At 39.3% G+C, this 26,821-nt stretch overlaps 1 long non-coding RNA gene across 2 annotated transcripts in view; it reads left to right on the top strand.

Moving 5' to 3' along the window:
• Positions 1-26,821, top strand: part of LOC121927290 — a 49,663-nt gene that overhangs the window by 3,616 nt on the left and 19,226 nt on the right. The gene's annotated exons all lie outside the window — the stretch shown is intronic.

Below are 26,821 nucleotides of genomic sequence, written 5' to 3'. Positions count from 1 at the left end.
ATTATTATTATTATTATTATTATTATTATTATTATTATTATTATTATTATTTGAACACTGAGGTACCAGAGTTCAAATCCCGGATCAACCATGGAAACCCACTGGGTAACCCTGGGCAAGTCATACTCTGTCAGCCTTAGAGGATGGCAAGGGCAAACCCACTCTTAAGAAGCTTGCCAAGAAAACCCCATGAATAGGTTTGCCTTAGGGTTGCCATAAGTTGGAAATGACTTGAAGGCACATAACAACAACAAAAATATCTATACAGCATCTTATACAGATTTCCTTTTATTGTTTAAACTAAATTTTATATCTTTGGACCACATTTTTTTCATCCATCCATTTGCATATTATGCCCAAGATCATCTTATCTTACTCTTAAAGGTTCATTTTCTGTCACTGATTTCAATAGCCATTTATATGCTTTTTTAATTACATGTTCATGTTCTTCTCATGCCTGCTTTTTAGGATGTTTAAAAAAAATGTCTTGTCTCAGCTGTTACTGTTAGAGCATATTCTCATGCAATCTATAAATGTGGCAGATGAGCCAATCTAAATATCACTGCCACTGCATTTAATTCATTTTATTTATTCAGTAACTTGTGTAGTTCAGAGAAGAAAGGAAGGTCGATCTACTAAGCATCTACTAAGTGATTTGCAGTTGACCATTCAGAAACCTCCAATTGTCTCAGCAACAACAAAGTGGTCACACACACACACGTGCACACACAGTTATGGAACTGAAATAAAGATAGGTTAAAGTCATCAAGACTAGGCTATGGAGACTGGTCTAAAGAAGAAGTGGAACCATCTCGAGAAGGCTTTTGTCTACTAAGAAGGTCCTTCTCCCCCTCTAAAGCACTGAGAATGTGAATCATCAGGGGTTCATTCAGACTACAAAATTATAGAGCTATCATTCCACTTTATCTACCATGGTTCCATCCTATGGAAATCTTGAGACTGGCAGTTTAGGGAGTGATATTTAGAATTTTCAGCCAGAAAGTTCTAGTGCCTCACCAAACTACAAGCCCTAGGATTCCATAGGATGCAACTGGGTGTTTAAAATAGAATCATAACACTATAATTCTGTGGCTTGGATAAGCACCAGGTCTTTAGATGCCTTGAGAGATCTGACCCTCTGCTCCTCCCATTTAAGAATGTTCTCCCTGATGTGAGTCCACATCACACATTGTGTGGGCCTGAGCCACTTCTGTATCTCTGCAGATATGACACTCAAGCAAGAATTTCAAATGGAGGTCAGTTGGCTCAGGTCAGTTTGAACCAAGATGAATAATCTGTTCCAGCATGTAATATGTTGTTAAGTGAATCCTTTTCATACTCCAGAGATCAGTAAGGAATGTATGTGGGTGTGTGGTTGGGTATGATTGTGTAGGTATGCATATTTGTGAACGTGGATGTGTTTGTGTATATGCATGTGGATGTGGATGCATATGAATTTCAATGTGGATGTTGAGATATCTGTGTTTGTCTATGTATATGCAAATATGTATAGAGCCAATGTAGTGTAATGGTATGAGCCTTGGACTACAGCTCTGGAGAGTTCAAATCCCTGTTCTGCCATGGAAAACTACTGGATGACCTTGGATAAGTCACTCTTTCTCAGCATCAGGGGAAGCAAAGGTATACTCCTTATGAACAAATCTAGCCAAGAATGGCAAGATAGGATTGTCTTAGGGTAACCATAATAAGGCACACAATAATAACAACAATGCAAATACATATATGGATGTGTTCATGCATGTATATGTGGGTATAAATGTGTTTATAGAAAGCAAATCAATTCATTTCAGATGTGGTGCTGGAGAAGAGTGCTGTGTGTACTGTGGACAGCAAAAACAACAAACAAATAGATCTTATGACAGATCAAACCTGAACTCTTCCTGGAAGCCAAGATGACTAAATTGAGGCTGTTATACTTCAGACATACCATGAGAAGGCAGGACTCACTAGAAAAGACAATAATCCTAGGAAAGGTAGAAGGCAGTAGAAAAAGAAGAAGACCATATATCAGATGTATAGACACAATCAAGGAAGCCATGGCCCTGACCCTGCAGGACCTGAGCAGAGGAGTTCAGGACAGGGAAGCTTGGAGGGGTCTCATTCATGGGGTTACCAGGAGCCAAAGTCAACTCAAAAGTGCTGACACCAACAACATGTGTTTATATGTGTGTAGGTAAGTATCATGGGTGTGTGTGTATACACACACACACAGAGAGAGAGAGAGAGAGAGAGAGAGACAGACAGACAGACAGACAGACAGACAGGCAGGCATATCTCTTTCCCCAATGTTTCTTCAGGCGCATCCAATGGATCTCTCACCATATGGGTGGCAAATCCACTACTGTATTATCACTATTCCTCCCACACTTGCTCTAAGCTGAATGGGAACTTTACTATTGCTGAACTGATTCTCTGAAGGGACAGAGTCTATCACTAGCAGAACTTCAGTTTGATTGAGAGCAGCTGCACAAGGACAGCTGTAAGATGCAGAGTGCATTTACTATCGCTACAGCAGCAGAAGGAAACTAACCATCAGCCATCCTGTCTTATTCACACATGAATATTCTATGCTAGGTTTCAGTTGCTTATTTTTACACTGGCTTGCCTGCACAGTAAGATGTGTAGGCACTCAAAATGTTCTCTCTCACACATGCACACACACACAAAGTTAATACCAGAAACAAAGTAGGCAAGAAAGTTTTCAAATTAAACCTTTACAACTTTCTGTCACTCCAAGGTGGCTGGTAGTGGTGACCCCTGTTATTTTCCATCCCCATAAATTCTTTTAATTGGTTGCCGATATTGCGGCTATACCACAGGCTCTTCTGTCAAATACTGTTAGAGTGATCCCTTGTCTGGAAACAGTAATGGGCAAAAGGTCTCCCTTGCTATGTAGGGAAAATGCTAAGTAATCAATTTTCAATGAGATCAGATGTCAGATAGAAAAGCATGTAGCAGACTGTCTGTTCGAGAAGACAGGAAAGATGTCAAAATAGAAGAATATTGGTTGAACAAATCAGATGAGCTATTCAACTCCCTCAGTAAAGTTGTGTAGAGTCCAGTAATAGCCTCAGAAATGGTGGGCATGCAGAGATTAGGGTTATGACTGAGTCAAAATTAAATATATTGCATGGCATTGATTTTAGTGAGAACATTAACGATCTGCTACATATCTCTCCCTAACTAAAATCAATAGGATGCAAAAGTACTGAATTCTGGCTCAATCATGTCTACTATTATTTTTGGGGCATCTTACAAAAAAATGATTTGGGAAATAGCCACATCCTATTATATAATGTAAAAATCCTTTGATTAAAAACATGGTTGTTCAATATTTATAAGATTATAAAATGGATTTAGCTCTTTGGGGTTTTATGTTATGTTGTGTTGTGTTATTTACTTATTTATATAACACCATCAGTGTATATGCCTCTTTCCATGAGCAGTATACTGTTGTTAATTTGACAGTTCCCTTGCCCTCATGTTTACAATACAAAAAGACAAGAAGCACAAAGAAAAGCTGGGGAAGGAAGTTATGTCCTGCAGATGCTGGCTGCTGTTTTCTCCCTCTGAAGCCACAGCAATGGCAGTTAGGATGGAGGGAGGTTTTTTTTGTCAACTGCTGGTCCTAGGCCTTTCCAGATGCCTTTCTCAGCATGACACATGATTGAGAAAACAGTACAGTCATCATTCCTGAGGATCCCAATCTGCAGCACCTCAAAAATACATTAGTTGGGATGCTGTCTGGCTTAAGAGGTAGGTGGGGGAAGGTGGCAAAAGTAGCTATCACAGAGTTCTTATCATACCTACATCTGACAATACAGGATCTTGACCCTGATTTGGGAAGACTGATACCTTTTTTAAAATGGTGTAAAATGTTTGTGTTTAAGAAACAGGAAATGTATTACAACAAAAAAAGAGCCCTAGTGGATCAGAACAAAGACTGTCAGATTCAGAATCCTGTAATTCATGATGGCCTTCCATAAGCATCAAAAGGTGGACAATAAAGGCAATAGTTGTTTCCTACTGTTACCTCCCCAAAACTGGCATGAAGTGGTATTCTGTCATCCTTAATACCAGTTGGTAGAATTTTTTTAAATTTTTTTTAAAAAACAAGTTATGTATGGGGAGGAAATATGCTCATATATATTATTAATAATAATAATAATAATAATAATAATAATTTGTTTTATTTATATACCGCTATTCCAAAGATCATAGCGGTGAACAGCAAGTAAGCTAATTAGCAAGTAAGCTAATTTGCCCCCAACAGTCTGGGTACTCATTTAAGCGACCTCTGAAGGATGCAAGCCTGAGTCAAGCTTGGGCCCTTTTGCTGGTCTTGAACTCGCAACCTTGTGGTTTTGAGTAAATGGCTGCAGTACAGGCATTTAACCACTGCGCCACCAGGGCTCCTTTTAATTTTAATAATATTGTGTGTATGTGTGTGCACACACATGCAAGCACTCACACCTTCAGGTTTCCTGGTGCCTTATGTTGATCCTATGAATTTCATAGGGTTTCGTAAGCAAGGAGTACTCAGAGGTGGCTTTGCCAGTTCCTTCCTATGAAATATAAGCCACAGCACCTGATATTCATTAGCAGTCTCCCTTCCAAGTACTAACCAGACCTGCACTGCTTAGTTTCCAAGATCTGATGGGATCTGGTGCCTTAGGGCATTATAATATATATTATATTTTAACATATATATAACAATTATACTACATATATTATAATATAGCATATAGTATAACCATGTACTTGTGCCCAGTAGTAGATAAACAGACTATATACATATCTAGCTGTTTGGATGTGTGGTGGTTTTTTTTAGTGCAAGTGGATTTCCCAGAATTCCTGAGCCAGCATGACCACTGACCAGGCTGGCTGGATGATTCTGGGGGTTGTAGTCCCAAAAAGCATCTTCCCCTAGCTCTATGGCTTTCTGTCTAACAGGCTTAGCAATGACTAATACAGCACGCCGCTAGAAAAATTTAAGGTAGCTTTTAAACTAATTTGTTAGAACTGTCATTCAAAGAAGAGCAAGGGGCAGCTGCCCAAGCTAACAGTTTAACTACATTATATCCTTCTGCCACATTATATTCTACTGCCACTCCACATATACAGTATATAAAAATGAATAACATCTATAGTTACACCGCAGAAGGAATGATGTTACCCTTCATGAAGCTATGATACAGGTTGAGCCTTCCTTATCTAGAATTCTGAAATCCAAAATATTTCAACAACCAAAATTCTTTTCATGGGTGGCTAAGATAGTGACATTTTTGCTTTGTGATGGTTCAGTGTACACAAACTTTGTTTTAGACACAAAATTATTTTAAAATATTGTACAAAATTACCATCAGGCTATGTCAGTATGCAAAGGGATATTCAGGGTAAGTGTATAAACTGTACATGAAACATAAATGAATTCTGTGTTAACTTAGATCCCATCTCCATGGTATCTCATTATGTACCTCTATGCAAATAAAGATATTCCCCCCCAAAAAAACACATCCAAAATCCAAAACATTTCTGGTCCCAAGCATTTTGGATAAGGAAGATTCAACCTGTAATGTAATGCATATATGCATTCTTTGTCATAGAAAGAATTAATTATAAGTAAGTCCTTTCAAGTTCTATTCCCCAAAAAACCAGAGAACCAAGGCTAAATGTCATTTCTGCTGAAGACATACAAGCCTATTGACCAGGCTGTGATCACTCTTCACTAAAAATTGGGGTGTTTGCTTGGTAATGATTTTATATTTTTAACTTAGTATTTTGTTATGGATTTCACATTTTTACTTCTTATATTAATCTGGTATTTTAATTATGTTTTAAAACTGTGCTGTTTTATTGTTGTTGTGTTTAAGCTTTTGTGAGCTGCCTTGGACCCAAGTTGGGAGAAAGGTGGCACACAAATAAAACAAAATAAAATAAAATAAACATATTGTACTGAAACAGTCGAGATAAACACAAAAAATCTGAAAACTCTTCTGTTTGAAATTATTATGCAAATTATGTATACATCTATATTGTTTATTTTTTCCTGTTAGCCACTGGGAAGGCAAGAGCACTGATGCTCCACTCACTGATCCCCAAAAGGCTAAATAGACTGCATCTGCACTGCAGAAATAATCCAGTTTGACATCACTTTAACGACCTTGGTTTCATCCTGTGGAATTTTGAGATTTGTAGTTTGTTGTGGCACTAGTGCTCCCTGACAGAGAAAGCAAAGTGTCTCACACAACTATAGTTCCCAGAATTCCATAGCATTATGTCATGAGAGTTAAAGTGGTGTCAAACTGCAGTGGATATGCATCCATAATCCCATTCCCATTTTCTGAGGAGATTTTCATAAATAATAAGTAAAAAAATGGTAGTAAAAGGCATTATCCCAGCATAATTGCACAATCCTGCTGAAGATTTTCAGATGCCGTTGCACTCATCCAGGACTTCACCTGTAAAGACCCTGGAATGTTCCAGCAACAAACCATTAATGGGGAAGTTCCATGAATGGCTTCTCAATAGTGTGAATGAAGCCTGATTGCAAGAGTGCAAAAGTTAATCACGCTTCATTGGCACTATTGGGGAAGCAACCAGAGACATTTACCCAGACTGCATTTCAATGGAGACAATCCGTGCTCATTGCCAGAATCAGTTTTGTAGTGCATTTCTGTCTTCCTTTGAGATATGGGACATGATTTTGTTTACACTGGATTAAAAGAATGTGATGAAGTAATGCATTTTATTTTATTCAGTGCGGGACTGAAACATGATTTTCAGATGTGCTCCATAGTGCCAAAATGGTGCACGCGTGAAACAATCAATTCAATGTATTAATGATTCATTCATGGATGTGTGCAAAACATGATCTTGGTATTATCTGGCATTTATGTCGCAATTATCACGGGATTGTGCAACTGTGAGAAAATATTGAGTACTATAGTGCTATTGTTGTGTTAGCTTTCACTACCACGATTATTGCTGAATTGACCCTGGTGTGATAATCTCCTGAGTTGACCTAGACATTGCTCTCCAGCATATCCAATTTTTGCAGGTATGATATTCATTTTTTTAGAGAGAGAGAGAGAGAGAGAGAGCAACAAAAAAGAAAGAGAGACTGAATTATCACTGCAGTAGAGAACATCACAGTCACTCAGATGAAGGTACACAGAGCCATGCTTGTGGTTGTACATGGATGCAATAGCAGCAAAGGATTAAAAGGAATAGGTCTTCTCCACCATTTTTATTCAGATGTAATTAGAAAAAGAACCTCTGCAAGGTTTTGCTCTAGGATAGTTGTATGACCCCAGTCACTTTCAGTATGGGTTCCTCCAGAAATAATTTTCAGTCCTGGCTTTGACCTACAAAGCTCCAAACAGCTTGAACCTTAGAGACCATCTTATTTGGTGAGTTCTCTCACAACTGCTACTTCTCTTTGAGCTTTTTTGTTTTTGTTTTTAATATTATTACCAGTCTAAGCCTTTGGGATGGATGCAAACTATTTTGAAAGTGTGCTAATTTTTTTCACAAAAGTAAGCAGTTTTTACAAGTCAAAGGGATACAATTATATGTTATAGTTTCTTACAGCTCTTTGCTTTGATTCATGTTTTAAAATTACCAGTGAATGCTGGTATACATTATGTGCTCATTTTTGGTGTCTCTGCTAGACTTTTCTTAACACTGGAGAATTATAAATATAATGCAAGCCTTTGCAAATCAACAATAAAGTTGTATTATTTCATTTATTTTTTTAACTCCTTTGTTATTCTGTTTTGTGCCAGTTTCAATCATTAGAAACAAATAAACAAACAAAAATGAAAAGGAGAAAGAAGAGGGAAATATCAACAATTACATGAATAAAAGCACAGCCTGCTACAATACCTAGGCCTATTTATAAAATATAAGAATAAAGACATCGCAACAGATGCCAGCCCTCTTCTGAAGCTGTGGAAAGCATACTAAGTAGCAACCCAAGGCTTAGATCTGCCTTTGAAATTTTGGCAGAAAGCAGGGAGAAAGAAAAGAATCCATGAGGAAAGGAACTATGGACTTTGGTATTTTCCATCAATGTCAGCTTTGCCCTCCCTTATTCATTTCTTTATTATCTCAACCTGAAGAAGAATTCTGGACAAATCTGTTCTCCTCCGCCCCCCATCCGCCTTGTGATGCACTCAGCCCCAGATTAATGCTGGAGCATCCAAACATCACTAGACATTCCAGATCCCTTTCACAGTACACAATTGTAATGCAATTTAACTAGCATGGCCACATCCAATGGAATCCTGGGCTCTGGAATTTAGAGGGGGCTCTAGTGCCTCACCAAACTACAAATCACAGGATTCCACAGGCTGCAGCCATGCCAGTTAAAGTGAAATCATAGCACTAGAACAGTACAGTGTGAAAGGATCCCAGAATACTGTGCCACCACCAGGGAAAGGCAAAGGAACTATATAAACTAGTGCCTACTTCCACTGATATCTTTTCCCCCTCTTTAATCCCAACAGACCTTTTATGGAACAAACCTCTCATCTCTCCCAGCCAGCATGGCCAGTACAGTTGGTACACTGTCCACAGATTCTTTATGCATGGATTCAAGTATCCACAGCTTGAAATATTTTAAAAGTATAAATTCCAGATAGCAAGTCTAGATTTTGCCATTTGACATAAGAGAGAGCATTTTCTATGCCATTGCACTTAAAGGTACTTAAGCATCCACAGATTTTGATATCCACAGTAGGTCCTGAAACCAAAATCCAGTGAATAACAAGGGCCCACTGTATTACTTTGCATAACTGTTGAATACGGTGTAAGAATAGCTGGCGTTAGTAAGAATTTTTGCTTGCCATGAGCTGACCTGCATCTGTTCTGCACTGTGTACCTTGGACTTTAAAGCTTAGAGGCATCCCAAATACCCTAATTGGGAGAAGGAATCAGGTCACAAAAGGCAAGAGAATGAAGGAATGTCATGATACCAGTTAGTGATGTAAAACTTCAATTATTTCATTATCACATGCAAGGTCAAATAATTACTGTCATTTTTCTCCCTCCTGCAGGTGGAAAAAGCCAAATATTGGGGGGGTGTCAGTATTCTGGAAGATTTTCTGTACAGAGAAACACATGAGGTTTTGTACAAATTTAAAACATATCCTGCATAAAAAATTATATTTCCTATGTAGAAAAAATATTCCTACATAGAAAATGTCTTTTTAAAAAACCATATGTTTCTCTGCATACACAAAAATCATCCAGAACATTTTGGGCTGTTCAAATAATGGAAGAAAAATAGACAAAAAGTCTCACTGCTCTGTTATTCTATCCAACAGGGTTTCCTGTGAGGAAACCCATTTTTTTACCAGGAAATCACTAACAGAGAATATTCCTTCCATCCCTAATATCAGTAGAGTCATCATCTGTGAATAGAGGGACCCATTAGGTTTATAGTGGGTTGCTGCAGATCTGAAGTTGTAAGGGGACTGCTCTTGTTGAAGGGAAGGGCTCTGGTGAGCAATGTGGGAGTGTCAGAGCAGGAACCAACAATGCACACAGAAGTTGTGGCAGATGCTGCCTAGTTGCCTATACCCTTCAGGATCTTGTCTGCACTTCAGGAACTTGGGATGAAAGAGGAAACCCTGGGGGACTTTGCTTGCTTCACACACTCTAAATCTTGGAGCTTAGATAATAAGTTGGGAACTTGTGACCCTCTAGATATTCCCATCAGCCCCAATGGCCAATAGACAAAGCCAGTGATCGTAGAAGGTTATTAACTTCTAGAGAGTCACATATTCCCCAACTCTAATTTAAGGATGTGTGAAATAGACTGTTCACCATGTCAGAGTTAGCAACGTTTGCACACCCATGTTAGCCAATTGCTAGTTTTCTGTATGTTTGTTCTTCCTCATCTACTCTCTTTCCAGGAAAACCCCATGGCAGGTTTGCTTTAGGGTTGCCATAGGTCTGAAATGACTTGAAGGCACGCTACAACAATAACAACTCTCTTCATGCATCACTTTAATCTACAGTAATTTTATTCTTCTCTTTTTCGCCATTAAACCATACATTTGCACAACAATTTATAATTAAAACTGCAGCAATTATGTAGTGGTTTGAGCATTGGACTATGATCCTGGAGATCAGGGTTTGAATCCGGGATCAGCCATGGAAACCCACTGGGTGACCCTGGGCAAGTCACAAACTCTCAGTCTCAGAGGATGTCAATGGCAAACTCCCTCTGAAAAACCTGCCAAGAAAACCCCATGATAGAGTCGCCATGTCAGAAATGACTTTAAGGCACTGAACAACTACTACTACTTTTATATGTTTTACAAAGAGGACTAGGTTTGTTTCTTGTTCTGCTAGACCCTGTGTGCATGTGGAAACAGGAGTGGGTAGTGTTAAGCTCTGGCCTTGCCAATTGATTATTCTGTTAGAGAGATCCAGTACTAATTCTCATCTTTCCCAATATAACATTGGACATGGTATGGTCCACAGGGTAGATAATGTCAGTGAACTTCTTCCAACTCAGAGCTACATTAGGCTTGCCCTTGTTCTGTAATGGGAAGCTACTACAAGGCTCCCTATTTAAGAAATCTGAATTTTAAAATTTTAATGGAGATGTGGCCTAAGTATTAATATATTTATTACATTTATAGGTTACTTTTCTTCTAGGGAGCTGTACGAGACATTTCCTGTATATAAATATGTTGGTAAAACCTGCAGATTCAACTGCCTTGCTTGGATCAATGGGAGCTGGGGAAGATAAATTACAGTCCTGACTAACATAAAGTATAATAATTGCCAGAACAGGGGAGCTAGCAAAAGATCATATTCTCTAACTGCAGAAATGAAGGACCAAGGATTTATATTCATATCATAGTGAATCTTGTGTCGGAATTCTGGGATGACTCTGTCTTAAACTTGACAAGCTTATGTTTCTATGTGTCTGCTTGGCATGTACTGTATATACATATGTATAAATCTAGAAATTTAGGTTAAAAAATTTATCCCAAATATCTGAGTCAACTTATCCATAGGTCAATATAGCCCCTGGTGAACGGCAAGAGTTTAATCTGGCCTGGAAGCACTGACCCCCTTCTACTCTCTCATCCATCCAGCCTTTAGTATGAGTACAAATAGTTATGCCTGCTGTAATTGTATAAGTTCTTTGGCATTGTTTTCCTTTGTTTTGTCCTTTGCATCCTTCATTATATGCCCCTAAATTTTACCCTTGACTTATACACGGACATATCAAAATCCCTAATCCCCCCCCCCCCAAAGGCCCTCAATTTACAGTATACATGAGGTCAACTTATAGTCGAGTATATACGGTATGTTCTTCTGTGTGATTCATACACACAGAGATGTTACATGGCAATTTTTGTCTGTCATGTTAATGCAAAGGAGTTATACAGTGATAGAGCTACAGCAATTCCACTGATCAAGTAACTGGAGTGAATGAATGGCATATACTCAATAGAGTACCTGCTGAAGAATGTTAAAACTATCCATCATCACAGTTCTATTACTGCTGGAGACATTAATGCAGTATAGCCTTGGTAGGACTGCTGTAATGTGTCTAATAATAACATACTATTTTTCATATGTGCAATTTTTCAGTACTATTCTACTTAGAGACCTCCGCTGGCACCAATAGACATTTAATATATAGTTAATGGATAGTTAATTCCTGTCTAACAAACACCTTTTATGGACAGTGGATAGGCAGGAAAAAAATACACTTTTTATACAAAGTATATCCATTTGATTGAACACTTGTCATTTTAAGAATTTTTGTAGGCATGTTTTACATAAAATCTCTGCCAGATTGCCCCAGGTGCATCAGAATAGTCTGGATTTAAATCTGATGATGTAAAGTTGTCTTTAATTTCTGACCCTGGAGCCATGCTTCTGACCTTGTTAGCCGCCCCGATTGTTCTCAGAGGGGCGGGATACAAATTATTATTATTATTATTATTATTATTATTATTATTATGCTGATCCCACATAATGGGGAATTGCCCTGTTCATCATTATGAAAACAAAAGGAAATATTTTTATTGGTATTGTGATTAGATGTGTATCAATTATACATCCTTTGATCATGGCATAGAGGAAAGAGCTTGTGCTTCAGGGTAATTAAGTAGTTCTGTGCAGACTTTGAAAGTGATCATGGAGTTACTTCAGCACCCATTCAGTTCACATTTATCATAATATGAAAAACTTGCCAAAGGGGATGGGGGTGGGGATTGAGCAATGTAATGGTAAACATAGGTTGAGTAGCTAGCTATGACAGAAAGAATCCTGATGATGATGATTTCATCCATTTATATGCCATCTTTCTCCCTAAACAATAAAACACACAAATAAATAAGAACCTTTTCTGCTTAACTTTTAAAAGTCTATTTAAATAAACATATCTTTGCCTGCCAGTGGAAGGAAAGCAAGGAGGAAGCTTTCTCCCATGGAAGGGAGTTCCAGAGGGTGGCAGCTGCCACCAAGAAGACTCTATCTTGCATCCTCACCAAGCAAACCTGTGATGGTGTCAGGACTGAGAGAAGATCTTAGCATTCTTGCAGGTTCATATGGGGAGTTATGGTCTTTCATATAGTCTGGACCTAAGCAGTATAGGTCTTTATAAGTCATGACCAGCACTTTGAATTTGACCTGGAAACTAATCAGTAACCAGTAACCAAGTTAAGCTTTTTCAGCAAGGGGAGTCATATGCTCCCAATAACTGGACCCATTTAGCATTCTAGCTATGGCATTTTGAACCCAGTGAAGTTTCCAAACAGTTTCCAAAGGCAGCCCCATGTAGAGTGTGTTATAGTAGTCCAAACGGGATGTAATCAAGGCAGCCACCACACACTCCAGAGCCTTGCCCAAGAATAGAAGATTATAGAATGGTTGATAATTGTCAGTGATGTCAACATGAGTCAATTGACTCGGACTCAAGTCAGACTCAAGTCACTTCAATGACTTGACTTGGACCTCAGTTGGCAAAAATTGACTACTTGACTTGAGATTTGTATATTTTAGCAACTGACTATCTGGTGGCATTCACTTTGAACAACAGTCAAGATCCGTGCCCGAAGTGTGGGGTGCATTTCTAGGAAGGGAATAGCATTAGACAATGGGCTTGAGGCAGAAGGATCCTTCTAAATCTTTTGAAAATCTTTAGAAGGCTCCTCTGATGTGCAAGGGAGACAGGATACCAAGCAGACTTCAACCACCACCTTAAGCCCATTGCCTAATGTACTTGCTGTTCCCTCCAAGAAATGCACCCCACCTCCTTTTTTCTGATAAAATTTGGCTACCAAACATGAGACACAACTTGAGGCTTGACTTGGAAGTATCTAGCAAGGACTTGAGACATGAAGGCAAAGGCTTGAGACTTGGCCTAAAAGAGTTAAATACATCACTGATAATTTTTCAGAATGGTGAGGTCCAGGTAGGTATTTTTAGTAGTCCAGGATGCTACATTGAAAGCCATATCTCAGTAACTTTGCATCTCACACTGTACACTTCGGAACTGATAGTATTGAGACACAGTTGTACATGTGGAAGTGTAGGGAGTCTGTAATTTCTAGCAGTACCATCCATAATATAACTATACAAGGGCACTCCATCTGTTTTACAGAAGTGCCCTGGTCTACCTTTCATATGGTGCTTCTTTTTTCCCAAGCCTTGCTTTCCATTGGTTCTAGCAAATCTCATAAGATCTTGACAACACATGCATAGACAAACAGGGAAATAAATTTCCACAAACATCATCATACACTATCAACAATTTAGACTTCATTTTCTTTCCTATAATAGTAGAGTTGAGATTTGATTCAAACACTCCTGGATCTCCTGGTAAATTGTACCCTCCTGCCACATACTTCCTTGCTTGGGTCCTGCTAGCAGATCTAATTCACCAATTTCATATTCATTGGTCTTATATTCAGAATTCACCATCAGATTGTTTTATATTCTTACATTTTTGGACTTGGTCAGAATCATTCTCAGAAGAGTTAATGGAAGCAAACATCACCAATTTGTTTCTGTCAGACACCCAATTTGGCATCAAATATGCTGCACTTGTTGAGCAGATACAGTCGTCACCAGACATTTATGCCTACATTAGAAAAAAAAAAACCTTTAAGCATATTTATTTGTAGAGACAAAATTACAGCAGCTTTAAACTGGGCTCTTTTAAAAGGTCAACTTCATTTATAATTGAGTGCATTTGGTATTAATAAATATAATAGAGCTGTATTTCCATCATAGCACAGAAATGCAGATTTTAATTATATATCAGCATAGTATTAAGCTGGTTTTATTTTCTAAGCATTGCATCAATTACTGTTGTTATTTGAGAAGTATGATTACTCCCAAAATGATTATGCATTCAAATAGACAATCAATGGCACTCCTCAAACAGTGTTTTTACTAGCACCGAGTCATGCACTTATTTTTGGTGTTTATCGGTGTAGAATCAAAGGGCTGTATACTAATGCCACCACAATAATTTTTTTGAGGGATGCGGATGAATATATAACTTAAAGTTTGTAATGTTTGTGATATTAGGGAGGGGGAGAGTCACAAAATGTCATCATATATTGTGTATTCACTTTTGTGATAAGGAACACCACATGTACCAATAAAATGGTTTGGATATATGTGGTGTTCCTTGTATGCTATTGTAAAGTCATCAAACTCTGAAAACAGATATTTATGCTTTAATGTTGATTTTAGAGTTCCAAAATTTATAAAATGTAGATTTTAGATTTCCAAAATTTCTTCTGGACTTCTGAAACAGAAGTTAGTCAGCATCACCTTCTAGGTCCAGCTATACAAGCAGTAGGCAGTACATAATATTAAACCTGCTGATTAAGAAAAGGGAAGCCATTCTGGATGTTTTCCATTGTGACTTTCCATGGGCCAGATAATATTGGGGTGTGGACACACCCTTTTTAATCACTGGTTTTCTGTCTGAAACATAGGCTACAACTTATCCTATGTTCCAGTCAACAACTGTCCCAGAAATCAACTGGTTAGAATACAAGAGCTGTTAAACAGTTAATTCAGTCCAGGTCAGTCACAGGATATCCAACAGAATGAAGGGGGAAGCAAGAGAATGGCCATCAGCCAATCCAGAGGTCATTCGGCAAGCAAGTAGTCCAGATAAACAAATTCAGCAAGAAGTAAAACAGATGTAAATTATATGTAGTTCAGGATGAGGAAAACACAAATACCAAAGAGTATTGCTAGTCATCAAGAAGGAGGGTTGAAAGCAGTAAAGCTGCCAAGGATTGGCTGGGAGATGTATAGGCAGCTGTCTCAAAACAGCAGGTGCCTAATTAGGTCAGTGTCTCCTAGTTACAAGCACTGGGATCTCTGCAGTCTCTCCTTTTTTCTTCTATGCTCAATTAATGATGGTAATGGGTCTTCAGAATTTTCAGTCTCCTGCTGGGGGCAGCCTCAGCCTCTGGTCCCTCTGACTCAGAGAAACTACTGTCATCAGGAGCTGCAGATTCCTGGCAATTGGACTCCTCTTCTCCTCATGAATTGTATGATTCTAGAGGATGAATTATAGCAAACTTTCCATCATACACATCATCTAATGAAGCTAGGACTGGCTGATTCACAGTGTGGACTTTGTGCACTTTGCTGTGTTATAGCTGATCAGTAATCAGAGATAAGATGGCTGTTCAGCAAACACCAATAGCAATAGCAGCTTCATTTATATTCCGCATCATATGACACTAAGAAGTCTAAGCAGTATACAACTGTAAGCTAATTGCCCCCAACAAGCTGGGTACTCATTTTAGCAACCTCAGAAGGATACTAGGCTGAGCCCTGGCTGGGATTGAATTCACAAGCTTGTGGTCTGTGAATGAATGGCTGCATTACTGGCATTTAACCACTGCGCCACCAGGGCCCTTTCTCATTTTCCTGACTCGGAAGGTCAGTGGGACCAAACAAATTCTTGTACTATCTCTGATACTAATTATTCAACCCCTGGCCTACATACCGTCCCTTCATGTTATTTCTGTTCACAGATCAATTCCACACCTGCCCACCTTGATCTCTTTCCTAATTGGAGAGAGCCAACATGTTGTAGTGGTTTGAGCATTGGATTATGACTCTAGAGAGCAGGATTTGAATCTCACTAGGGATTCACATTCTATCAGCCTCATAATCAGTGTGCTTTGATTCCACTTTGATGGCTGCATCCTACGCAATACTGGAGTCTGCAGTTTGGTCAGAGACTATGGCCTACACTTTGCACACCCCTGTTTTAAAGCTGTCATGGGAGTCTAGAGATTTCCACAAGTGTTCAAATTTTTAAATTTGCAGAAACAAATGGGTGTTCCAGCTGTGCCAACCTCTGACCTCCCCATCTTGATGGCAAAAGTTTGCAGTGACAGTGTACCCATGGGATTCAATCTCAACCAGAGACTATGTAGTCTGTTACTGAAATATGGTCTGTCTCTTATCACAGTAGATTAGATTCTCCTATTTTAAATTAGCTGCTATTTCATTTTAGTTTCTTCTACTTTAATAAATTAGTTGGATTAGTTTAAAAGCCTCAGTGTGTCCAGTGATTAACTGCAGCTCCATTTCACTTCTGCCTTATATCACACTCCTGGCCCTGGTTCTTTCTGTTGGTTTCCTAATTCTAAAATCTCTAGGATACAGTTTAAGATTCCCATGTGACAAATATCTCTGTTGGGGTGTCCAGATTGCATTTAACTGATATGAAACACATATTCATTTTCTTGCCATGAATAACTAGCTGAAAAACCTACTTTCATTAACTTTATCAAACCAATGTTGGCTTACATCCTAAAGTTTCCATACAACATCTGCAAAAGTATTAAAACCAATTATGAAGCCATCTGGAACAACAACAGAGCAGAATAATTTTTATAAAGGGCCCTCCTTGAATAGATGGCTCTATAATAAATGGGATGTCAGGTGAACAATCATAATGACAATGGCAAGATTCAAGGGTGTTTACATTGAGAAAACTGTGGTTCACTAACAGAGAAACACCACAGACACATTGCAGTCCATCGCAATCTAAGTTTGATTTCATACCTGGATGGGGGGGGGGGGTCTTTTTTGGACTACAAATTATAGAATCGTGTGGTTACTACCTCAAAATTTTGTAGTTTTGTTTGTGTATTACCTAAAATGGTATAATCTCTGCCATCCTGTGGTTGCTCACTGCCCTCTCTTGGACTAAGAAATCCATCATGCTGACAGAGAGAAACACAGTAAAACAAGCAGAACACAGCTGGCAGTGTTGAATAAATACAGAGAGCTGGCAGAGATTATGACAGACAGCAAGAGTACAGTGTAAAATACACTGTCTTCCTGCCATAAAGTCTGTGGCACTTGGACCACTTCCTAGGAATTAACCTCCAAACCAGAAGAAATTAGTTTTATATAAAAGTATAAGACCCTGAGGCCTTCGAGTCTACCACTCCTTTGGCACCCTGTGTTTTTTAGTTGGACCAGACAGCATCTTATGTAAGCAAGGATGTATCTCAGACTACTGACAAAGCAGTTGATTAAAGGGTTCAACTGGCTGGCTGACTCCCACTTACTCTGCATAGTTATCCTCCTAGGGACCCTTTTACACTACACACTTATAGCACTATAATTTCACCTAAATGCTATAGCAACATCCCAAGGAGTTCTAGGATTTGCAGTTTAGGGAAAGTATTTATTATTCACAGCAGAAACTTCTAGTGCCTCACCAAAGCACATACCCAAGGCTTCCATAGAATGCAGCCATGGCAGTTAAAGAGGCATCATAGTTGTATAGGTGTAATGGGAAAGGGCCCAAGGAGAAGCCTATGTGTGTTTAATGCATGGTTGTCAGGTGGCTAGGATAGGGAACTCTACAACACTGTGTGGTGTAAGGATGAGTATACAGGATACTACTGCAGTCCTTGCAACGGACAAAGGAGGCTACAGCTCACAGTTGTGTTGGGCCAGAAGAGGCTCCTTTTGTTGCATGATGTCCACTGCAATAACATCTGATGCTGCTCCACAGCAAGAATCTCATTAGCAGTTCCATCTGCTTTTTAAATATTATTGTGACCATGGAGGGTGACAGCATCTGGATTAGATTAACAGAAAACCTTTGAAATCTTACAAGGGATGAGCTAAAATTTGTAAGAAACCACCATCGGACTTAAGTACTTGTACCCAGGACTGATCTATTATAGAACAGATTGAAGAGAAAATGACAGAACTCCACTAGTGGTCACATACAGCTCCCAACTGGGACCACTTAGGTGCATCATCAATTAACTACAACCATTCTGGACAATAATGCCACTCTTTCAAAGGTTCTTGGTAGCAGACCTTTACTCACCTACAGACAGCCTCCAAACCTCAAACAGGTACTCACCCATGACACAGATGGAGACACAGGTACAAACCAAGATGCCAACTCTGCTTACACATTTATCCAGGAAATATCATCACAAGACCTAATGACATCACCCACAATATTAGGTGGAACTTTACGTGCTCATCCTCTAATGTGATTTATGCCATACTATGTCATCAATGCCAACCAGCACTCTGCACTGGGCAAACATGCCAGTCCCTGCAGCAGAGGGTAAATTGACATAAATCAGACATTAGGAATGGGAATACCCAAAAACAGGTGGAAGAAAATTTCAGTCTCCTGGGCATTCAGACCTCAGAGCAGCGGTCCTTGAACAAGAGAATGTCAAAGGTAGATTGAAAAGAGAAACAGTGGAATTGGAATTTATCCATAAAATACAGTCCCTCAGCAATGTATTGAACAGAGACAATGGCTTCTTGGCTCACTATACACATATCAACATTATCTGACCCCATCCTTATGGGGACAGACGACACTCATCTGTTCTCCCCACCTGCAGGCTAGTTTCCAAGGCCAAACTGGTCTTGCCATCTCACTTCCATATCCAGTGGCTACAAACAACCATTGTTCAAACTGGACTTGCTACTTCATTTCCATACCCAAAGGATTTTGAATTTGAACTGACATTTTCACATACCTATGACATATATATGTCTGTCCCTGGCTTTCACTCCACCAAAAACATCTGAAGAAGTAGACTAAAGTCTATGAAAGCTCATGCTGCCAACTTCTTTCTTTCAGTTATTCTCAAAGAGATACATAATTGAACACTAAAGTTAGGATTGCTCATGCTAGTGCATTTCCAGTTTCTATGTATGGTTGTGAAAGCTGGACAGTGAAGAAACTGATAGGAAGAAAATCAACTCATTTGAGATGTAGTGCTAGAGAAGAATTCTGAGGATACTATGGACTGCTGAAAAGACAAATAAATGGTACCATGAGTAAATCAAACCTCAACTCATTCTAGGAGGCAAGATGACTAAACAGAGACTGCCATACTTTGGAAACATCATGAGAAATCATGTGTCACTAGAAGACTAGAAAATAATGCTTGGTAGGCAGTAGGAAAAAGAGTACATCCATTACAGGTGGATAGACTCAATCAAGGAAGTCATGGTTCTGAGTCTGCAAGACCTAAGCCTAATGACAGGGTGGCTTGGAGCTCTCTCATTCATAACATCACTGTAAGCTGGTTGACCTGATGGCAGTTAACAACAAGCTACAAATAATAAACCAGTTTAAGAATTTCTGAGATGCCTTTTCAGTGAAAAAAGCTCAGGAAGGCCAGCTCTAGAGTCTTTATGAGATACTGATTTGTGGTATTATTTATTTCCACAAAGATTGCATCCCAGATTTTAGACACTTTACTACCAAACTGCCTTAAACATTAATGTGTGCACGTGCCTTCAAGTCACCTGTCAACTTATTGCAACCCCATACATTTTGTAGGGGTTTCTTAGGCAAGGAATACTGAGAGATGTTTTTGCAGTTCCTTCCTCTGAAGCCTAGCCTACATTACCTAGTATTGGTTGGCAATCTCCCATTCAAGTACTAGCCAGGGCTGACATTGCTTAGCAACCAAGATCAGACAGGATCTTCTGCCTTTAGGATATTTAGGCCCTAAATAGAAATCTTTAATTTCACAACCTCTACAGCAAAGGGGGGGGAGAGAGAGAGAGAGAGAGAGAGAGAGAGAGAGAGAGAGAGAGAGAGGTCTATGTATGCACCAGAGTCACATGCTATTTATTTTTTAAAAAATGTTTTCTATTACTGAAGCAGAAATACTTTGAAAGGGAACTTGCTAAACATACTATTTCATTTTGTCTTATCTAGACACATACTCCAATCAGTTTCCCATGCCCTTCTGTGACCATCTGAGAAGCCCATATCAAAATCAATCAGACAAATCCCTTAACATAGCAATGTTAACTTATGTGTGACTCAACACTGTGCGATCTCAGTATATAAAAAGTTACCTAGCTTCTCTGGAACGAAATATGGAAGATTTATGACATTGAAAGAGATAATGTAGACCATGTGGTGCCATGCATCTTAGCTCTGGGCCAACTCTAAAATCTTCTGTAGTTTGACTGTGATCTTTCAGCTCCTAATGCTGCTAATTGAATAAGGAAAGAAACACATCAGAGATTGTTTGCCATAAGACTGATTTCTGATGCATAAGTGTTAGATGCAGCCAGAAAGGCATTATCATAATCATCCCTCCATATAAATGTTTCATATGTCAGAGTTCAAGCATGCCGCTAAGTTACTGACTAAATGCATTAATATGGATTTTTCCCATTGTTGTAATGAACTGATTCTCTCAAGGTGAAAAAGAGCAAGAGCATATGGAAGGAGACATACCGTTCACTCCTGAAAAGGAGAGTACTGAATTAGCAATGGTACTTAGCCTGTGCACCCAACATGCCATCTTATGATAAATGCCTAGGCAAGCCCAGACTGTCATCACCTTTCAGGGCTGCCTTTTCCACTTGATATAAGAGACCAGCACCACTATCAATAAAGAGCAGTTCCTTGCTTTCACATAAGTACAGGTATTTTTAACCACTGGAGGAAGATGAGCCAGTGGTGTAGAAAACAGCAGGAACAAATCAGCTTCTTCTGTCATATCACCATGCACCAGGTATGATGGATATAAAGACTAAGCACAACCATGTGCTTTGCTGAAGCTCTGTGGTGGTTGCTTTTTTAGTGAATGTATCATTAAAAAGCTATATCAATAGCTGAAAATGTCCCTCCTCATCCATTTTTAAATATCTTGGTTCTTTACTAGCAAAGATAATTTGTTAATACAGCTCAGAGCCAAAGCGATGTAGTTCTTTTTCCCCTTTATCTTTGAACAGCACATTCCATGCTTATATGTGTGTATGTGTCTTCAAGTCACCTGTCAACTTCTGCCGGCCCTATGAATTTCATAGGATTTCCTTAGGCTCAGAGGTGGTTTTGCCAGTTCCTTCCTCCATGCTATAAATGCTAGCACATATAGAAACTGTTGTTTCAAATCATCACTTATGCCTGTCTTCTGGGAACATTAAAGCAAAAATGCATACTTGACAAAGAGAGAAAACAGAGTGTGTGCTACGTGGGACATGGGAAGAAGGGGAAGATAAGCGCAGGACTTAACTCTCTTAGCTACATATTTTGGACTACAGCTTTCATGACCCCTACCATAACCATACTGACAGAGACCTCTAGGAGTTGAAGTGCAGGTTTCCATGTTCCTGTTCCATAGACCGCTCATTGCTTTTGTTTCACTTGCTTCATTCAGTTTTTGCTGCTCCTCTGGCTTTGGGGTGTGTGTGTGTGTGTGTGTGTGTGTGTGTGGTCTCTGTGCTTTCTTTCCACATGACGTAACATGTTGCATCTTGGGAACTTGTCACTAGTCAAGCCTGACTTTCTGGTATGTGATAAAAGAACACCTACCGAAATCAAGCATAAGTCCATCTTCTTCCTGAGTATGCCTTTTTATGATCATTGTAGAGGGAGGCATTCAATACCTTCCTTGTGAAATGGCCTCTTCTCCATCAGAACTGGCCTTATTACTGTGGGCCTTCCCTACATGGCTATTTGGCAGGAGGCATCAGAAAAGTGTCTGGCTATGAGAAACAAAAGCATCCTCTGGAATCTCCATGGGTTCAAAGGATGACATTTTTCTCTCAAAATCCCTCCCTAGATCAGGTACTTGGGCCTCAAGGAAAAGTGGGTACGTGGATTCACTGTGGTAAGCATGATCAGACTCTTCATCAAAAGTTAACACAGTCAGACACTGTGGTAAAAAAGAATAAACAAGTAGAAGTTTATTAATACAAAATTAGATCACATGTTAACCCCTGAACTATTTAATCATTCACAGTTCCCCAAAATCCTATCCAGCTGTTCCCTTGATTGACTGTCCCTATCTCTATTACAGCTTTTCCCTACCTCTATGCCAACTTTACCTACAATTCTTTCCCTATCTCTAGGCCATCTTTTCCCTATCCATCTACAATCTTTTCCCTTTCTCCCTGCCATCTTTCTACTGTCTGCCTTCTTTCATAAACAAACCTCAGTTTTTCATCCTTTCTTCCTCACAGGCCCACCTTCACAGCATTCCCTGAGCTTAGATTGGCTGGTTCCAATCAGGCCCAGCTCTTCCTTTACAACATATTTATTGTGCATCTGGCTATAAGGGCAGAGCTGGATGCTTTTCCAATGTCTTTCACATTCCACCAGCCTTCAAACAGGGAAAGGTGAATCCTAGGGGATGGGAGAGAGATCTCAGCCATAAGCTTCAGTTATTACTATTGAAAATGTCTAGGACAAATCTGTTCTCCAAAAATTGCCCTTCATAGGATGGCTGAGGGAAAACTCAGCCAGTTGCTTCTCCCACCTGGAATACAGCTATTCAGACATCACAGTTTGTGCATGTCTCTGTCAGCCCTAGGAACAGGCAAAGATAATTCTGGGCTGAAGCAACACCGCACTGAAATATGTAGATGCTCCAAAGCATCATGAAAACAAAGTTGTCTTAGTGACATCATACTGAGTTCAGTGTGAAGAATCAGAGTAAATTCTTAAGATTTACTCGAAACAAAGGAGAACCTGACAGTATAGACATATTAGTAATTGCACCTGACTGCTCTGCCATGCAGATTTATACAGTTTGATTGTATATCTGACATGTAGGCCATCCACCATATCATAAGATTGCATGGGTCATTGGAGCAGCTGATGAGCAATTGACTGTTGGATTTGCACTAGTGCAGATGTAATCTAGAAGTCAACAGATTGCAGAGATTGTCTCTCTTACTGGGAAGCATGATATACAGCAAGGGAAAATGACTCCTTAAAATGGTACTACAATGTTGAAACGCTGTTTTAGCAAAACCAAAGAGAGCTATAGAATTAGGCTGTTACTTCAGATTGCTAAACAAGATTGAGATTCTACTTATTTATTTAATTACTAAATTTATAGCTTGTCCTTCTGCTTAAAACAACACTCAAGATGACTAACGATAATAAAATACAGGTTGAAAACCAAATCTAAATTAAAACACAGCACACAAGTAAATCAGTTAAGGACAATTCAAAATACACTCAGACACTAAAAAGCCCCTTTAAAAACTTGGTTTATTCTGAAACCAAAAGGAAAGCACAGTCAGAACTAACCTAGTCTCCCTGAACAAGAAACAGGAGAATCTGGGAGTAGCCACCAAAATGACTTCTCTCACATTCCCACCAGATGGTGATGAGATAGTGGGTCTCTGCAAAAGTCATCAGCTGGAAACAGACTCCTTGGGAAGAATGCAGAATGTCAAATACACTAGTCTGAAGTCATATTGGGCTTTATGTGTCATAATAAGCACACTGAATTGTGTCTGGAAACTAATCAGTAGCTAGTGAAGTTTTAACTTGTGGATCACACACACACACTGTAATCAGCCCTGTTCAACAGTTTGACTGCCACACTTTGAAACCGCTGATGTCTCCAAACACTTTTCCAATACTTGTTACCTTAGACCAGTTTCCAGGTTGCCTCACTTTCACTAAATCTTGCGTCCTATTTTTTTTCTCACATTAGTAATAAAGGTGAGAGCAAAACAATGGGACGGCCAGATGCAAAAGAGGCAGAGCTCCTGAACTTTGAATAATTTTGTAGAAGAGGGAATTTCAGAAAGGAATTTGCAAAGATGTCAGCAAAGGTGAACACAGAGCAGTGGGGCAGCCAGATGCAAAGGAGGCAGGGCTCTTGAACTTTGTATAATTTTGTAGAAGAGGGAATTTCAGAAAGGAATTTTAAAAATGGGCTCTTCTATTCATCTAATTGACAGTGCCAGACACCCAGCAGTGACTTGTGGCAAAGCAGGGAATTCCCCTTTGGTTTTAATGGCCACAGCTCTCCAGTTTGCTCCTGCGTTCAGCACCTGGACAGTTCCAGTACAACCTGGAGCAGCTGTGGAGGTGCCACATTTAAAACTGATGGCTGCCATTAAAACCGAAGGTGAATTACCTACCCTTCTGTAACACAGTCACCAGCAGCTTCTGAGGAGATCTGTTCCCTTTTGTATCTGACAGCTTGACAAAAAGCTACAAAGCAAAGAACAGGAGACATCTGTTAAAAGGTAGGACATTTAAAAAAAAAACCCTTCTCATATCCAAATTCTCAAATTTGGTACCAGGGTATGTAGGTATCTTCAAACTGTCTGTCATTTTCTGTAGGATGAAACCAGGTGCAAAACAAAACAGAACATTTAAGAGCTAGGAAATCACTGCTGAGAAGCTAATTGACTGAGTTTCTAAAGGTTCTGTCAGAATGCATAAACTGCATCCTTTCTGTACTTAGTTAATGCTCATCTCTTGATATATCTCTAGCCCAAGGAATGCGCTGCATGACAAACCAATTAACATCAAGGTGGAAATTAAGAGCCACTTACTTAGTAATTTTGTGTTCTAGGCCCTACGTCCAATCAAATTAGCAGCTTGGCAGTGTGAGATTTTTATCAAGTAAGCACAAGTAACAGAAAAAACTGAGTAAGATTACATTAAGAGAGAGAGAGAGAGAGAGACTAGAATCTCCTATACTCCCATACCTATACCTATAGGGGTGTTGAAAGGTCACTGGATCTTGCAGACCTTTCCTTCCACCAGCGGAGAAGGAACTCCACAGGCAATGAAAGAGGTCGGTCACCAAACACCTTCCTTATTGAGGTGGCCAAAATTCTGCTGTCATAGTTATTGTATCATCGCTGTCCCAGTAGACATGAGGTGGAAAGAGATAGACACAAGAGGTGTTGAATCCTCAGGATTCAACACTTTCACTGACATCCAAGGGCATGCTTTTGATAAAGAGAAAACAATAGACTTTGACTGGTTGACTGGTCCCAGAATTCCCCAAGCTGCACAGTCACTGGCCATGCTGGCTGGAAGATTCTGGGAGCTATAACTGCAAAAGTAACAGTTCAATTTCTTTTTCATGATCTCAAACTATACCACCCTGCAGTTAACAGGGTTAACTGGTTCCCTTTGAATCCAGTCAGAGGAGACATTTTGGATGAGGGAGGGAGAAGCCTCACATAGCAATAGTAATAGCAAGTACATTTCTATATTGCTTATCAGTGCAGTTAAGCACTCCCTAAGCAGTTTACAACGTATAACCTAATTGCCCCCAACAAGTTAGGTACTCATTTTAGCAACCTAGAGAAGGGTGCAAGGCTGAATCGATCCTGGAGCCCTGCCTGGGATTGAACTCAGAGTCAGAACCTTGTGGTTGTGAATGGCTGCAGTACCAGCATTTAACTACTGCACCAGATGGGCTCCACCAGGCCACCAGCTCACGTGTACTATACCACCTTTTCCTCTGGCCAGTATGAAACTCACAGAGTTTAGGAAGTAAAGGTTTCTCTGCTATCAATTTTGTCCAATCCTTCATAGTTTTGTTCTATAAATCTCACAGAAAAATCTTAGACCAGTCTAATTCTAAAAGAAGCTTATGGCCAGAAGGAGGAGGGGTCTGCCAGCCTGAATGCCACTCCATACCATGTGAACTGAGGACAACACCCACAAAATCTTGGCAGAATGCAGGCCTATGTCTAACATCTATTTCTTTCTTTCTCCTGTACGATTTTAACACCTTTGCCTGAAGAAGAAGCCAGTCAAGCTCTTAAAGCTTGAAACAAGTCTATTGTGCATTTTTGTTGGACCAATAAACGTATCACTGTTTTGTGGATTTTGGATTGTACTTTAACATAGCAAACAATTTAACAAGGCTAGACTGGCTCCCTCCCTGTTTGCCTTCTACCAGTAAGTAAAAATGTTTTTATTTAGGCAGGCTTTTTAACATAATAGTCATGACAGGGTGGTTTTATATCAAATGTGTGTATTAGTTATGTTTTAACTTTTTGTATGTTTTAACGCTAGTTTTATGCTATTTTAATTGGATGATTTTAACTGTTTTTAAATTCATGCTACTGTATAAGTTTTTTAAATGATTTTATCTTGTGAGTAGCCTTGGCTCCCATTCTGGGAGAAAGGCAACATAAAAATGAAATAAATAATATAATATAATATAATATAATATAATACAAAGAAAAGAAAACAATCAAATAAAACAGTTTAAAATGGTTGAAAACCATGTACATGTGAAAATTTGTATAAAGCCAATTGGAATCCAAATTCTTTCATAAACAACCATATTTGGAGTTGGAACAATGGCAATAGGCTCTCTAAGGGTATTCCATAATCAGGTTGCCACAGCCTCCCACAGCATATTGCCCTGACTTATGGAGTACAAATGAGGGCCTCTCCAGCAGCCCTAAAACTTAGGCAACTTATATAGGGAGAAATTCAGTTTGGAAGTGTGTTTCCCCCACTGTAGTTCCTTCAGAA

The sequence above is a fragment of the Sceloporus undulatus genome, chromosome 3, assembly GCF_019175285.1.
Source record: "Sceloporus undulatus isolate JIND9_A2432 ecotype Alabama chromosome 3, SceUnd_v1.1, whole genome shotgun sequence".
NCBI classification, from domain to species: domain Eukaryota; kingdom Metazoa; phylum Chordata; class Lepidosauria; order Squamata; family Phrynosomatidae; genus Sceloporus; species Sceloporus undulatus.
This window is presented reverse-complemented; position numbering and strand designations above follow the sequence as displayed.